The sequence below is a fragment of the Diabrotica undecimpunctata genome, chromosome 7 (genome assembly GCF_040954645.1).
Source record: "Diabrotica undecimpunctata isolate CICGRU chromosome 7, icDiaUnde3, whole genome shotgun sequence".
Taxonomy (NCBI): Eukaryota; Metazoa; Arthropoda; class Insecta; order Coleoptera; family Chrysomelidae; genus Diabrotica; species Diabrotica undecimpunctata.
Genome location: NC_092809.1, coordinates 118,949,459 through 118,962,904, shown reverse-complemented (window position 1 = coordinate 118,962,904; position 13,446 = coordinate 118,949,459). Strand labels below are relative to the sequence as shown.

The following is a 13,446-nucleotide window of genomic DNA, read 5'->3' as shown; positions in this document are numbered from 1 at the left end:
TTTGGTTGGTCACCGAAATTTTTTTTATGATGCTACCTCCATTTTGAGTCCTTAAAATGTGTGAGTAACAGTGTCGAATAGGGCCCTGGGGGGTTTTAACCCCCAAAATCCCCCTGGGTGCGCCACTGGAAAGTGGAGAGGATAACTGTTTCAGCTCCGTTTTTTTTTTCGACATCGGAACTTTAAATTGAAACACGTAGGAAAAATGCACATTATCTCGACATTGCAGCTGGAAGCCTCTTTTTTTATTCTGGGGTAGCTCGTCGAAATACGAATAACTTCATAGTTTTCACTGGCCGGAAAATATGGGAATCCTCGGAAAAATTAAGTCTATTTGAAATTCACCGTAAAAACTTACTTTTTTTAATTTGGCTGAAATAGTCTGTCGCAGTATTAATAATGATGACATAATTTTCACCCCCCGGAAATCTCGGAAAATCCTGGAAAATCAACATATATTTTTTTTTTCATTTTATATCAATGATGTAATAGTATGTAATGTAATAGTATGTAATTTATACAATATATTATACAATATATTGTATAAATTAAATTTCACTTTGTATTTTTATAATTAACAATATTGATTTTTATTCTATTTTTCGTACAAATACGATATACAATATTATTCTAATCTGCGTTACTGGGATACTTGTCTTAATAAATTTTGCAATGTTTATTAAACTTTACTTTTTTTATTTTCTTTACATACATTGGTTTAAAAGTTAAAATTTGGTTCATTCATTCGACTTCACTGTCAGCTCTGAACCTTTTTGTTGCAGGTTGTTTTGTTTGTATTTACTTATTAAATCAGTCTCTAAATATACATCTTCAGAATCACTGTCGTCCTCAAACGTAACTGTACCGAGGTTGCAACATATTTTTTCCTCTACTTCTTCCTCAGTAAAATTTATGCACAAGTTCGTACAATTTAAACCACGTTTTCTGCACCCACATCTAGTAGTTTTGCAACCTGTGGTGCATTTGCGTGTAATGTGCTTTAATTTCTCTTCGGGAATTAAATTATCTAGAGTATAAATTGGCTCAAAACCAGTGGCACTTTGTCTCCAACCATAGTCTCGAAGCATATAACTTATTACCTAACCACATTTGTAATTAATCGTAAACCCGAAGAACATGCTGTTTAAAAGATGATTTACCGATATTTCTGTTGAATTTTAAGTATCTTAAATCATTTAAATAAAGTGTATTGTTGTGTTTTTTATAATTATTTATTATAATTAATTATCCATTTAATAGTTTTAAATAATACTTACAATTTTCAATCAAAAAGTAATGAAATACGTTTAGTTAAAACTTTTTTGTTCAAAATACACAAAACATTTTACTCAAAAAAGTATAAGTATATTGCTTTCTAAAGCCATTACATTGAAATTTACGAAATTTTGGAGCGTGGAGCTGAAATAGTTTCCCCTCCACTTTCTCAAGTTTCGAAAAATTGGATGAATTTTATAGGTATAAGTTTCAATATAAAGTTTTGATTTTCATTCAAAATTTGTGCAAATTTTACTTCTTAATGTTTATAAACAATGGAGATATGATTTTTTTTTAAAATAGTCGCTAAATTCGTTCCTATTGGTCTATTAGAAGGGCTATTAGAAGGCTTTTTTGTTTTTTAAATGTGAGTTTTTTACCATCTATCCAATGGTGGTACGTAAAAGTCTGTAGCTTGAAAAATATAAAAGTTATTACAATTGTTTATAAGTAAAAAACATACCTCTTTTTCAAACGTTTGTTTTCTAAATAATTTCGATGAAAACGCAATATGCATTTAACTTCTGAGAGAGTTTGTGTGTGTTTAGCATCATTTATAGGGCAAGTTCAATAGTTTAAATAATTAGAACCAGAGATAAATAAATTAAATAACTTTTAAACTGTTTAATGGATCGGGGAGAAATAAAAGACGGTAATTCCTCGAGGTTTAAATGTATTAATAACATTTTATTTTGTTAATACAAAAATTAATAAAATTTATAAATTAGTGCAAAAAACTGCTTTTTTTCAAATATCTCCGTAAATTATTTATCAATTTTAATTGAAAAAACGGGAAAATAAAAATATTCTTGATATAAAAAAATGTTATAAATATTGTCTATAACATGTAAGGGAAAAAACTTTTTGACAAAAAATCAAATTGGGGCCATAAATTATTGTTTAAAAAAAACGCAAGGTAAAAATACGAGTACTTTTTCATCTATTCGTCATCTAGTAACCCCCACCTATGTCTTAAAAGCTTCAGATATCTGCGAAAAATTTTGCCGTGAAATCGATGATTTTTGCATAACCAGACTGGGCTATTACTGGTTATTTTCATTTTTAAGTATTCATTTCTTTAAAACCTCCCTTTTTAATTAGAATTCTACACATCTCAATACTCTAACAATAAATATATTTATTTATATTAGGTATCTCTTAAAATATATTATGAGAAGTGGTTAACAGATTATAAAAAGTTTACCCTTCTTTCTTCTTTACTTCGACTTGGTGCAGGCAGGTATTGTATTTAAATAAATGCTTTCATCATTCCAAAAGTCACAATGAATTGATTAACATTTCTACTAATTACAGTTAATTTTTATTATGTAATAAATGCTAGATTTTCTTGTTCTATTATATACAGTTATGCGAAATTGCCTTCTGTGTCTAAAAATCAACAGTTTCCACTAATTACATGTAATTTCCACTAATTTTCACCTCTTGTTCAGGTTCTTACTCTTTATCAAATTCAGCATAATTTTTTAATCTTAATCACTATTTTCTTTTTAAAACAATATTATTTTTTTTAGATTATACTTGAAAATATGTTTATTTATTTTCTATCTTTATTTAAAATGCAAACAAACAACAAAAAATAACATACAATAATAAAACCATCTGTACTACTGAAATAATGACACTTGATGTAAAGATTTATTTGAAGTCAAAGAAACTTTTAAGTCCAAGATATTCACGAATTTAATGAGACAGAAATTGATAAATAAATTCATGAATTTCTTCGTGAATTTATTGTTGGTGACTGGTGTAAAGCCCGTATAACAAATAAATTATTTTCATTTTATTATCGCATAAAGGTATCTTCTGGAATTACTTCAATCCTACCAGTACATAATACATAGTTATACCAGCAAATTACTGAGAACAAAACAAAATTGGAATTCTTTTTTTTTTTTTTTGTAAAAAGTAGCGGTTGAAAAAAATTTATCCGATATTATGCGACTCTGCTCTACTGCTAAATTTACTTGTTTAATTACAGAAAAAAATGGCAAATACTGATATATTTTTTGCATACTTTGGTAAAAAATGTGCTTATATACTTAATTTTTTTGTGCACATTTGCTCATCTTTTTCATATTCTCATATTAAGTTTGTATTGCATTTTAATACTTTTTATAGGTCCTTTAAAATTATCTCTCTACGTAGGTAACGGTCAATTTTGAATTTTTTTGTTGCGCTCGTAATAACGCCGAAAAGTTCCTAACCACCCGGTACGTACCTTTTATCCCAATAAAAAGTATAATTTTATGTAATTTTACCGATGTTTGCCGGTTTATACCCCACTTTTTCAACCTTGCCTGTCGATCACGTTTTGAGTTTTTTATACACCGCTGCTGATTTCGCGACATTCACACCGGTACCAATGAGTCATGCGCAAGCAATTGGCTCGCCACCAAAACTGTAGTGGAGGCTTTCGAGGGTAGCTGCAGTACAAGGGGAGCACTCGGGGGCTGCAGACTTCTCCGCAACCCTTGCGATTCTTCGATCAATGTGCCTCTCCTCTCCTCACTCATTTCACATTTCACAACTACAGGCAGGAAATTAGTTAGAACCCAGACGGGACGTTCGATTTAAATAATATACGAATCAGAAACTTTGTTGTTAAATTCTTTGCTCGTTTTTACGAGGTAAGAGATCATTTTTTTTTACGAATTATGCATGCCATTTCATTATGTGCCTTTAAAACATGATATTGTTCAATGCGGATAACTGGATTACATATAAAATATTTTCTGAATTATTTATTTGTTATTGTATTCTCTGCATTGAAAATTCGATTGCAATTTTTGATTTAACATTGTACTATACTCATAATATTAGCAGCAATTTTTTTGGTGAAATAAATTTCTAACCATCAGTACCTAATTATATTTACAATTCTAACGGTTTTTCTGAGATTTAAAGTATACGTGCAAAAGTACCATTTTTATAATTGCATGTCAAAACATCATGTTAATTGTTTAATTGTGTATATATATTTCTTCGTATTTATATTAATCCATTTATTATATTTTTTGTCAGCTCTGTGCCATACACAATATTTTTTGCATTCAATATCTAATAATTCTTTCAGTTAAAACTCTTTTTAAATATATTTTCTCTTTAAGTTCTTTTTTATTGAAATAGAATGCATCCGTTTATTCCTTAAAAGCTTTGTTATAAATTGTTTTAACGATTTTTCACTAATATCTCTGTTAGTAAATTTTTAGCAGTATTTAATATATAATTTTTATAATTATGTAAATGTATATATTTGACAGCACTACAGGCCCTTGGCTTCGATAATCTTGACTAGTTTTTTCCACTTTTTATGGTCTTTCACTTATTTTTTCTAGTCTCTTTTTCTCATTTCTTCTATGGTAGTTCGGACGGCATCAAACCACTTTCTTCGTGGTCTCCCTCTTCCTTTCTTCCCTTTTCTCCTGCTTGCAGAACTATTAGAACGTTCCTTTCTTTTGGCATTCGTAAAACATGTAACAACCATCTACCTCTCTTTACCCATATTTTTTGTGTTATTTTGAGTCTCTTATAAATTTCCATTAACTCCTGGTTTGTTCTTCTGGTACCCTCCTTTATACAACCAAAAACTGTTCTCAAGATTTTCCTCTCCCCAATCCCTAATTTTTTTCTTCCTTTTCATTCATTTTCGAAGTTTCACATGCATACAACACTGTTAGTCTCATGTTTCATAAGTTTGAATCTTGGCTGCCCTGGACACGTTTTTTTGCCTTCAAAGTGTGTTTATCCCACTGCTTTGCTACCTTTTAACAACCGTTTATATATTTCTCTCTCTTCGCTTCCTATATTTGTAACTGTTACTCCAAGGTACTTAAATTCTTTTAACTTCTCAAATTTATACTCTCTTTCATTCGTTCTTAGTGATCCACTTATTTTCTCCTCTCATTTCCATATATTTGGTTTTTTCTTGGTTTATAGTTAGGCCATATTTTCTAGTATCTTCTTTAAAGTTTGTAAACATTTTTCAAAGTTCTATTCTTGAAGTGTCAGAAATATTGAGTTATCTGCGAAACCTAGACATTCTTCTATTTTATTAAGAATCGTGTCGTTTCTCTAATTATTTTTTTTAGTACTAGGTTAAATAAGTCTGTTGACAGAGGGTCTCCCTGTTTTAATCCTCTTTTGACGTTAAAAGGATTTGAAAGACTTCCTTTTATCATGACTTTATTGACTGTATTTTTAGCGCCATTTTAACTAATCTTATCTGATATTCCTAGTGATCTCATTGCTTCGCATATTCCGTTTCATGAGATGGAGTCGTCTTCTTCTAAATGTGCCTATCTTCTAGAGATGTTGGCGACCACATTGACTCATCTTATTCTATTCACAGCAGCTCGAAATATAGATCAGTTATACCAGTCCACTTCCTAAGATTGGCCAGTCAGAATATACGTCTACGTCTAGGGCATCTCTTACCCTCAATATTGCCTTGTAGAATCAACTGTAAAAGTTGGTATTTATTATTAGGCATGATGTGACCGAAGTAAGTCAATTTTATGTGCTTTAAGGTGTTAATAATTTCTTTGTCTTTTCCTAGCCTCTGAAGAATATTTATATTACTTGTGTGGTGTGTATATGCCACCCTCAACATACGTCGGTAGCATCACATTTATGCCTCTAATCGTTTTATGGCATCTTCTGTAAGGCTCCAGCTTTCTACTCCATAGAGGAGGACACTAAAGACGTAACATTTAAGAATTCTTATGCGTATCTTCTTCTTTCTATGCCGTCCTCATTAACGGAGGTTGGCGACCACATTTTTAAAAGCTTCTCTGTCTTTTGCAACGTGGAATAATTCGTCTACAGTCATGTTTGTCCAGTCTCGAATATTTCGCAGCCATGACTTCCTCTTTCTACCTATTCCCTTTTTGCCATCGACTCTACCCTGCATGATGACCTGCAGAAGGCTATATTTATTATTTCTTAGTATGTGTCCAAGGTATGCAGTCTTGCGTACTTTTATCGTTCTCAACAATTTTTTGTCTCGACCCATTCTTCTCAGCACTTCCTCATTGGTGACCCTGGCAGTCCATGGGATTCTCAACATTCTCCGGTATATCCAAAGTTCAAAGGCTTCAATCTTTTTAACTATTTGCGCTTTTAGTGTCCATGTTTCTACCCCGTACAATAGTTGCGACCAGACGTAACATTCAACAAACCTCAGTCTCAGCGCAATATTCAGATTTTTGTCACAGAACAATTGTTTGAATTTTAAGAATGCTGCCCTTGCCATTTCTATTCGTACCCGGATCTCTTGGTCTGGATCTAATTCTGTGTTGATGTAAGCTCCCAGATATTTATATTTTGTCACTCTCTCTCTATTTGCTGTCCACCAAGAGTTAGTTGTTCATTATTTATTGGACTCCTTGATACTATCATAAATTTGGTCTTATCTGTGTTGATGTCAAGTCCCATTTGAATGCATTCACTATTTATTGCATCTAGTAAAGTTTGTAGATCTTCTATACTCTCAGCCATAATTACCGTGTCATCTGCAAATCTCATGGTGTTTATGATTTCTCCACCAGTTCTTATTCCTTCTTTTCTTTCCCATAAGGCTTTTCTGAATATGACCTGTGAGTACACGTTGAAAAGCGTCGGAGACAAGACGCATCCTTGCCTAACCCCTCTCGCAATCGGTATATTATTTGTTTCTATATCGTTCACCTTTACTACTGCTTTCTGGTTCCAGTATATAGCCTTAATAAACTCAATGTCTTTTTTGTCTAAATTGATGTTTTTTAATTCATCTATTAACTTCATATGCTGCACTCGGTCAAAGGCCTTCCTAAAGCCTATGAAGCATACATATACACTCTTGTTATATTCCCGACATTTCTGCAAGAGTACCGTCAACGCAAATAATGCCCCTCTTGTACCCATGCCTCCTCTGATGCCAAACTGAGTTTTATCTATCTGCTCCTCACATTTCTTATAAATTCGGTTTTGAACAATTTTCAAGAGAATCTTTAAAGGGAATCAATCTATAGTCATTACATGATTTGGGATTGTTGTTTTTTGGTAGAGGTAAAAATATCGATTTAAGCCATTCTTCCGGGATGTTGCCCTCTACATATATGTGGTTGAGAATTCGGGTGAGTCTCTTTATATTACCGTTATCTAAGGCTTTTAACAGTTCAACTGGAATTTGATCAGGACCCGGTGCTTTTCCTTGTTTTGCATTCTGTAGGCCATTCTTCTGAGGGTAAAATTTGTAGGTATTGTTTTTCTTCACCTATATCTTGTTCATTTTCTCTCTCGTCATGGAAAAGATGGATTATATATTGTTCCCATACTTCCTTTATTTTGCTCTCTTCAGTAAGTATTTCTAAATTATTATCTCTTGTTATTAGAGTTCTTCTTTGTCTGGTGTTGCCTGTAAGTTCTTTCATTTTTTTATGTAAGTTTGAGGTGTCAAGTTTGTTGCTTTTTGAGTTCTTCCAATTCCTGGCATTCTTTGTTCATCCATTCCTCCTTAGCCTTTCTGATTTCATATTTGATTTTATTCTTGATGGTTTTATATTTATTTTCATCTTTATTTTTGTATTTTCTTTTTTCAGTTATTAGCTCAACTATTTCCGGTGTCATCCAGTCTTTTTTAGTTATTTTCTCTTCTTCGCCTAGGACCTCCTTTCCCGCTTTTAGTATGGCTTTTTTCATATCTGCCCATTCAACGCTTTCTTCAGTTAATTTATTTATCTCTGAGTTTAGTTGCTGTTGGCAGTTGTCGTCTTTTAGGTTTTTGATGTAAATTTTGGTGGTTTTAACTTTTTTCTCCGGTTTCCTGAGTTTAATGTTGACGTTTGCTAGTAATAGATTATGATCCGTATCTGCATCTGCGCTTGGATAGGTTTTTGCACTTTGTACTCCATTACGAAACCTTTGGTTAATCGTTATAAAATCTATTTGGTTTCTGATTATATTGTTGGTGTTATCTTTTGGAGAAGTCCATGTGTATAATCTTCGTAAGGGTAGGTCGTAGTATGTATTTGTTATGACTAATTCTTTCTCCTGGCAGTACTGGACTAGTCTGTCTCCTCTTTCGTTTCTTTTACCTAACCCAAAATTTCCTACTATATTTCCAGTTTTTCCTCGACCGACTTTAGCATTAAAGTCGCCCATAATTATTTTTACCTCCTGCTTCTTTATGTTTTTTGTTAACAGTTCTAAGTCCGCGTAGAATTTTTCGACCTCAGCATCATTGCTATCAGCTGTTGGAGCATACACTTGGATTAGATTTATGTTTAGAGGTTTGGCTTTCAGCTGAAGTAGCATCATACGTTCGTTAAAGGGAATGAAATTTATCACAAACTCTTTTTTGTTATTGTTGATAATAATACCAACACCATGGCTGTGTTCTCCAGTGCTTTTGCCTGAGTAGAAAATAGTATTATTATCCTTGGTGTAGTTTCCAGACTTTGGCCATCGGACTTCTGAAAGGCCCAATACTTGTATGTCTAATCTCTCCATTTCTAGCATGACTGTTGTTAATTTTCCTGCTTCATAAAGTGTTCTTATATTTCACGTTGCTATGCGTTTTAAATCGCTTACCTTTAAATCCTTAGGGATCTTTAATGCAGTATATTGTTACTTAAAGATAAGTTGCAAAGAACCTTCCTAAGGCTGTTGAAAGAGCTTCTGGCTTTTTCAATACCTGTTTTTATTTCGTAGCTGTGATCCCAAGTATCCTTAATATTGCAGCTCAAATAGCATATTTTTTCCACTCTTTCTAACAGTGTATCGCCTATTGTAATTTGGGCATTTATGTTGATGTTCTTACTAATGATCATTATTTTTGTCTTCTTGCAATTTAGTTTTAGGCCGTTTTTGTTACATGTTTCTACAACATTATCCCTCATCATTTGGAGCCCCTGTACACTATCTGCCAGCAACACTGTATATCTAATATTATTTATAAGTTGACCATTTACAGCAATCCCATCTGCTGATTCGTCCAAGGCCTCTCTAAAGATGTTTTCAGAGTATATGTTAAATAATGCCGGTGACAATATGCAACCCTGTCTAAGTCCTTTTTCGACTGTGACGATCTCGGACAGTTCATTTTCTACTTGCACTGTTACTTTTTGTTGGAGATATAAGTTTGGGATCAGTCTTATATCCTTACCATTGAGTCCTGATGTTTTTAGGATATTGATTAGTTTCCCATGTGGGACTTTATCAAATGCCTTCTTGAAATCAATGAAACATGCATACACATCGCAGTTGACATTCCTGACCCTTTGTATTAGAACTCGCAAACTAAAAATTGCTTCCCTTCCGAGTCCTGCTCTGAATCCAAATTGAACTTCACTCAGGTGTTCTTCTAATTTGGTGTATATGCGCGAGTGAATGGGAGTAAGGAGTACTTTAAGTACATGAATAGCTTCGTAACAGCTGTGATTTGGTGTACTTCTAATAGCTTTAAAATTTCACCATGCATCTCATCAGGTCCTGGTAATTTCCCATCTTTAATCCGCTTAATGGCCATAGTTACTTCTTCTTTTGTTATTTCTGGGCCGTAGGAATTGTTTATTTCAGTCGGACTTCGTGCTGCATCTTCGAATAATTCTTGCATATATTCTTCGTAGGCCAGTTAGAATAGATGGAGTCGTAGGCCAGTTTAACATCAATAAAGAGCAAATATATGCACACCTAGATTTTGTTCATAACTGTTGTTTTGTAATAACTTTAACATAAATATTTGATCAGTTGTTGTTCTTCCCTGTCTGAAACCAAACTGGTATTATGTCTGTTTTGTAGGATTTTATTCAACTTCGTATAATTTTTGCTAACAATTTATATACTACTTCCAATAGTGCAATTTCTCTGTAATTTTCCCAGATAGTTTTATTAACTTTTTTGTGAATTGGGAAGATTGTTTCGTTTTCCCATATTTTTATAATAAGTCGAGCTATCTTTTGTTGCAGTATATCTCGTCCTACTTTTAATATTTCTGCTGGCACTCCGCTTCCACCTGCACTTTTATTATTTTTGAGGTCTCTTATTACTTCAATTACTCCCTTCTCTGTCGGTTTGTTGTTGTTCTGTTTCTTGTGTTCGTTGTTGTATTTCTGTTGTATTTAATAATTCATCGAAATACTCTGTCCATCTGTTTAATTTTTTTGTCTTGTCTCCTAATATATGTCGCTTGTATCATGGCTGTTTGTATTAGTTCCCATTTCTCCTCTATGTTCCCTGTCGTGATTCTTCCCAATCTCTTGTTTATTTCTTCCCCTATTCCTTTTTCTACCTTTTTATCTTAGATCTTATCTACTTGGTATTTTTTCCTCTGTTTTCCTTTTCTTGGTTCCTAGGGAATTTCTTGCTTAAGTGTGACTATTGTCAATATATATAGTCACTGTAGACATCTACTCCCATGTAGCTTCTACGATCAGTCACTGATCTATTGTGTTTTCTTTCAATGAGAACATGGTCTATTTGGTTTCTCGTTTTTCCATCAGGAGAGATCCAGGTTATTTTATGTACATGTTTATGATCAAATTGTGTACTTGCTATCTTAAGGTTATGTTCCATTGAAAATTCTATTAGTTTCTTTCCTTTGCCGCTACTTTCTTTTTGCCGGCTTTTACCACCAGTTATATTTATATAAATATCTTTTCTTTATACGTTCACATTCATATCTCCCACGATTATTTTTATGTCATATTTTAGTACTTTTCCAATTAGCTCACCAAGTTGTTTATAGAACTAATTTTTTTTTCTACCATGTCCTCTTATGTAAGAGCATTTACGTTAATTATGCTGATTTTTCTATATTTCCCGCGCAATCTTAAATAGCGCAGTCTTTCTGATATTGCTTGAAAATCATTTATCACTCGGCTTGTTTCTGATACCACAAAACCCATCCGTACGTATCTATTTTAGAGACAGCCGCTTTCAAAAAGAGTACTTTTCCAACTTTCACGTCTCACTTTATAGCTGCTTGGTTTCTTGTAAGGCCATTATTTCGATTCTATATTTCTCACGTGTTTCATCTAAATTTCTACATGCTCCTTCCTCGTAAGTCCTTTTGTTTGTTTCCTTTCTTGCTATGTTCTTTTCTTTCTGTCAAAATCATCGTCCTTATTGTAGCCATGTCGTTACCATTTTTCCTTTGTTGCTTACTATTTATTAGTTTTGTGTCCCCCCTTGTGCAGTTTGCTCTTTTTTATTCCGTACTCTTTTAAACATGGAAATGTTAAAATACCCTTAACTCTGTTCTCCTGATGAAGCAAACAAACAATTACCGAAATATAGAGATGTAAAAAAAGGAAGACCGCATACCGGCTAATTTACAACAATATTTGTTTGTGTTTCGGTCGGTCAACCATCCAACCAGTTTTGCTCTATATATATATATATATATATATATATATATATATATATATATATATAAATATTATATATATATATATATATAAATATTATATATATATATATATATATATATATATATATATATATATATCTATATAGATATAGATATATTCATCAACAGAACAAAACTAAAATATAGTAAGACTGAGTAGGACGTATTTTAACTTTTTCCATTAGTTTAGATTTCTTCTTCTTCCTCTTTATAAGCAAATCTGTTTGTTCATTGGCGGATTAATACCTCTATGGAAGGTTTTCTGAGTTAGTTTTTGACTCCATCTTTTGCGCGGTTGTCCGATACTTCTTCTGCCGATTGGTGACTTATCTCTTGCTATTTTTGACGGCACGGGTCTCGTCCATTTTGCTTATGTGGTTATTCCATTTTTTTTTCTATTTTGTGTCCATTCATTTATACACTATACGTTACATTTTCTTCTAATGTCTTCACTTCTTTTTCGACCTCTCAGCATATTTCCTGTAATTCTTCTCAGTACTCTCATCTCTACCGTTTCCAGTAGCCTTTGCATTGTGGCTGTGTCGGGTCTTGTTTATGGGGCATATGTCATTATTGGTCTTACACTGACTATAAATTCTTGATTCATCTCAGTGTTAATGTGTCTGTTTCGCCATATAGTGTTATTAAGGAATCCTGCCAGTCTATTTGCTTTTTGTACTTAATCTCTTACTTCTTTGTCCACGTCTCCATAGCTAGATATGAGACTATCTTCATCTTGGGCTATCAATATTGCGTCGTTTGCATAACAGAATATTTTGATTTCTTTGTTCCCCATTCTGTATCCTCTTCCTTTGTTAACGGTATTGGTGATTTCATCCACGATCAAATTGAAGAGCATGGGGCTCAATGAATCCCCTTGTCTTATTCCGCTGCCTAATTTCTATAGGTTCTGTAAGTTGTCCATCTATTCTGACTTCCATTTTGTTGTTTTGGTAGATGTTTTCGATAGTTTTTATAATATTTAGGGGAGCTTCTCTATTATACAGAAGATGGATTACATCTTTGAGTCTTACTCTGTCAAACGCTTTCTTTAGATCAAACAGAAACAGAAATGCTGGTCTATTATACTCTAGTGATTTCTCAGTTAAATATGGTCTATTATACTCTAGTAATACCGCGGTTTTATATACCTACGAGCCTGGCTCGCGGCTCGTCAGTTTGTTTTATTTTTTACTTGGCTCGTCATTTAAAACCGCGCGTGTATCACTACTGGTGAGCAAAACCGGCAGTTTTCAGCGACCGTTGAAGTGAAAAGATCAGTTTTTAATCATGGATATGCGTACTCTCAGCCACGACTTTTCATTAGAATTTATATATTGTTTACGAGAATGTGTTTTTTTATGGAAATGTACATCGCCAGAATACAAAAACAAAACAACTCGACTTAACGCATATGTTAAACTTTTAAATACCCAACGTCTAGGACGTCTCCGCTTTTTTTTTTGTAATTTCGTAGTATGCTATAGCGAGGTAACATAAAACTTCACTTTCAGTTGAACACGACATGTTAGCTGTGGACGGTTGACAATGACTGTTTTGCTCGCTAAGTCGATCAGCACTAACGAGCCGCGAGTAAAACCGTCGTTCTTAAAACCGCGGTATTATGGCTCGCTCATCGATCACCCACTTTATAACGAATATTTCATCTGTACACGATCTTCCACTATGAAGACCCTGTTGCTCATCTTCTAAACTTCTGATACATTAGCACTTGTAAAATTTTAGTTGTAAGTTTTAGCGTA

At 33.1% G+C, this 13,446-nt stretch overlaps 1 protein-coding gene across 1 annotated transcript in view; it reads left to right on the top strand.

The window, feature by feature from the left end:
• Window positions 1-3,736: 3,736 nt before the first annotated feature.
• Window positions 3,737-13,446, top strand: part of LOC140446947 (uncharacterized) — a 100,720-nt gene continuing 91,010 nt past the window's right edge. Inside the window, exon 1 of the mRNA XM_072539541.1 lies at window positions 3,737-3,923. The gene's annotated coding sequence lies outside the window, so the exon portion shown is untranslated. The remainder of the gene's footprint in view (window positions 3,924-13,446) is intronic.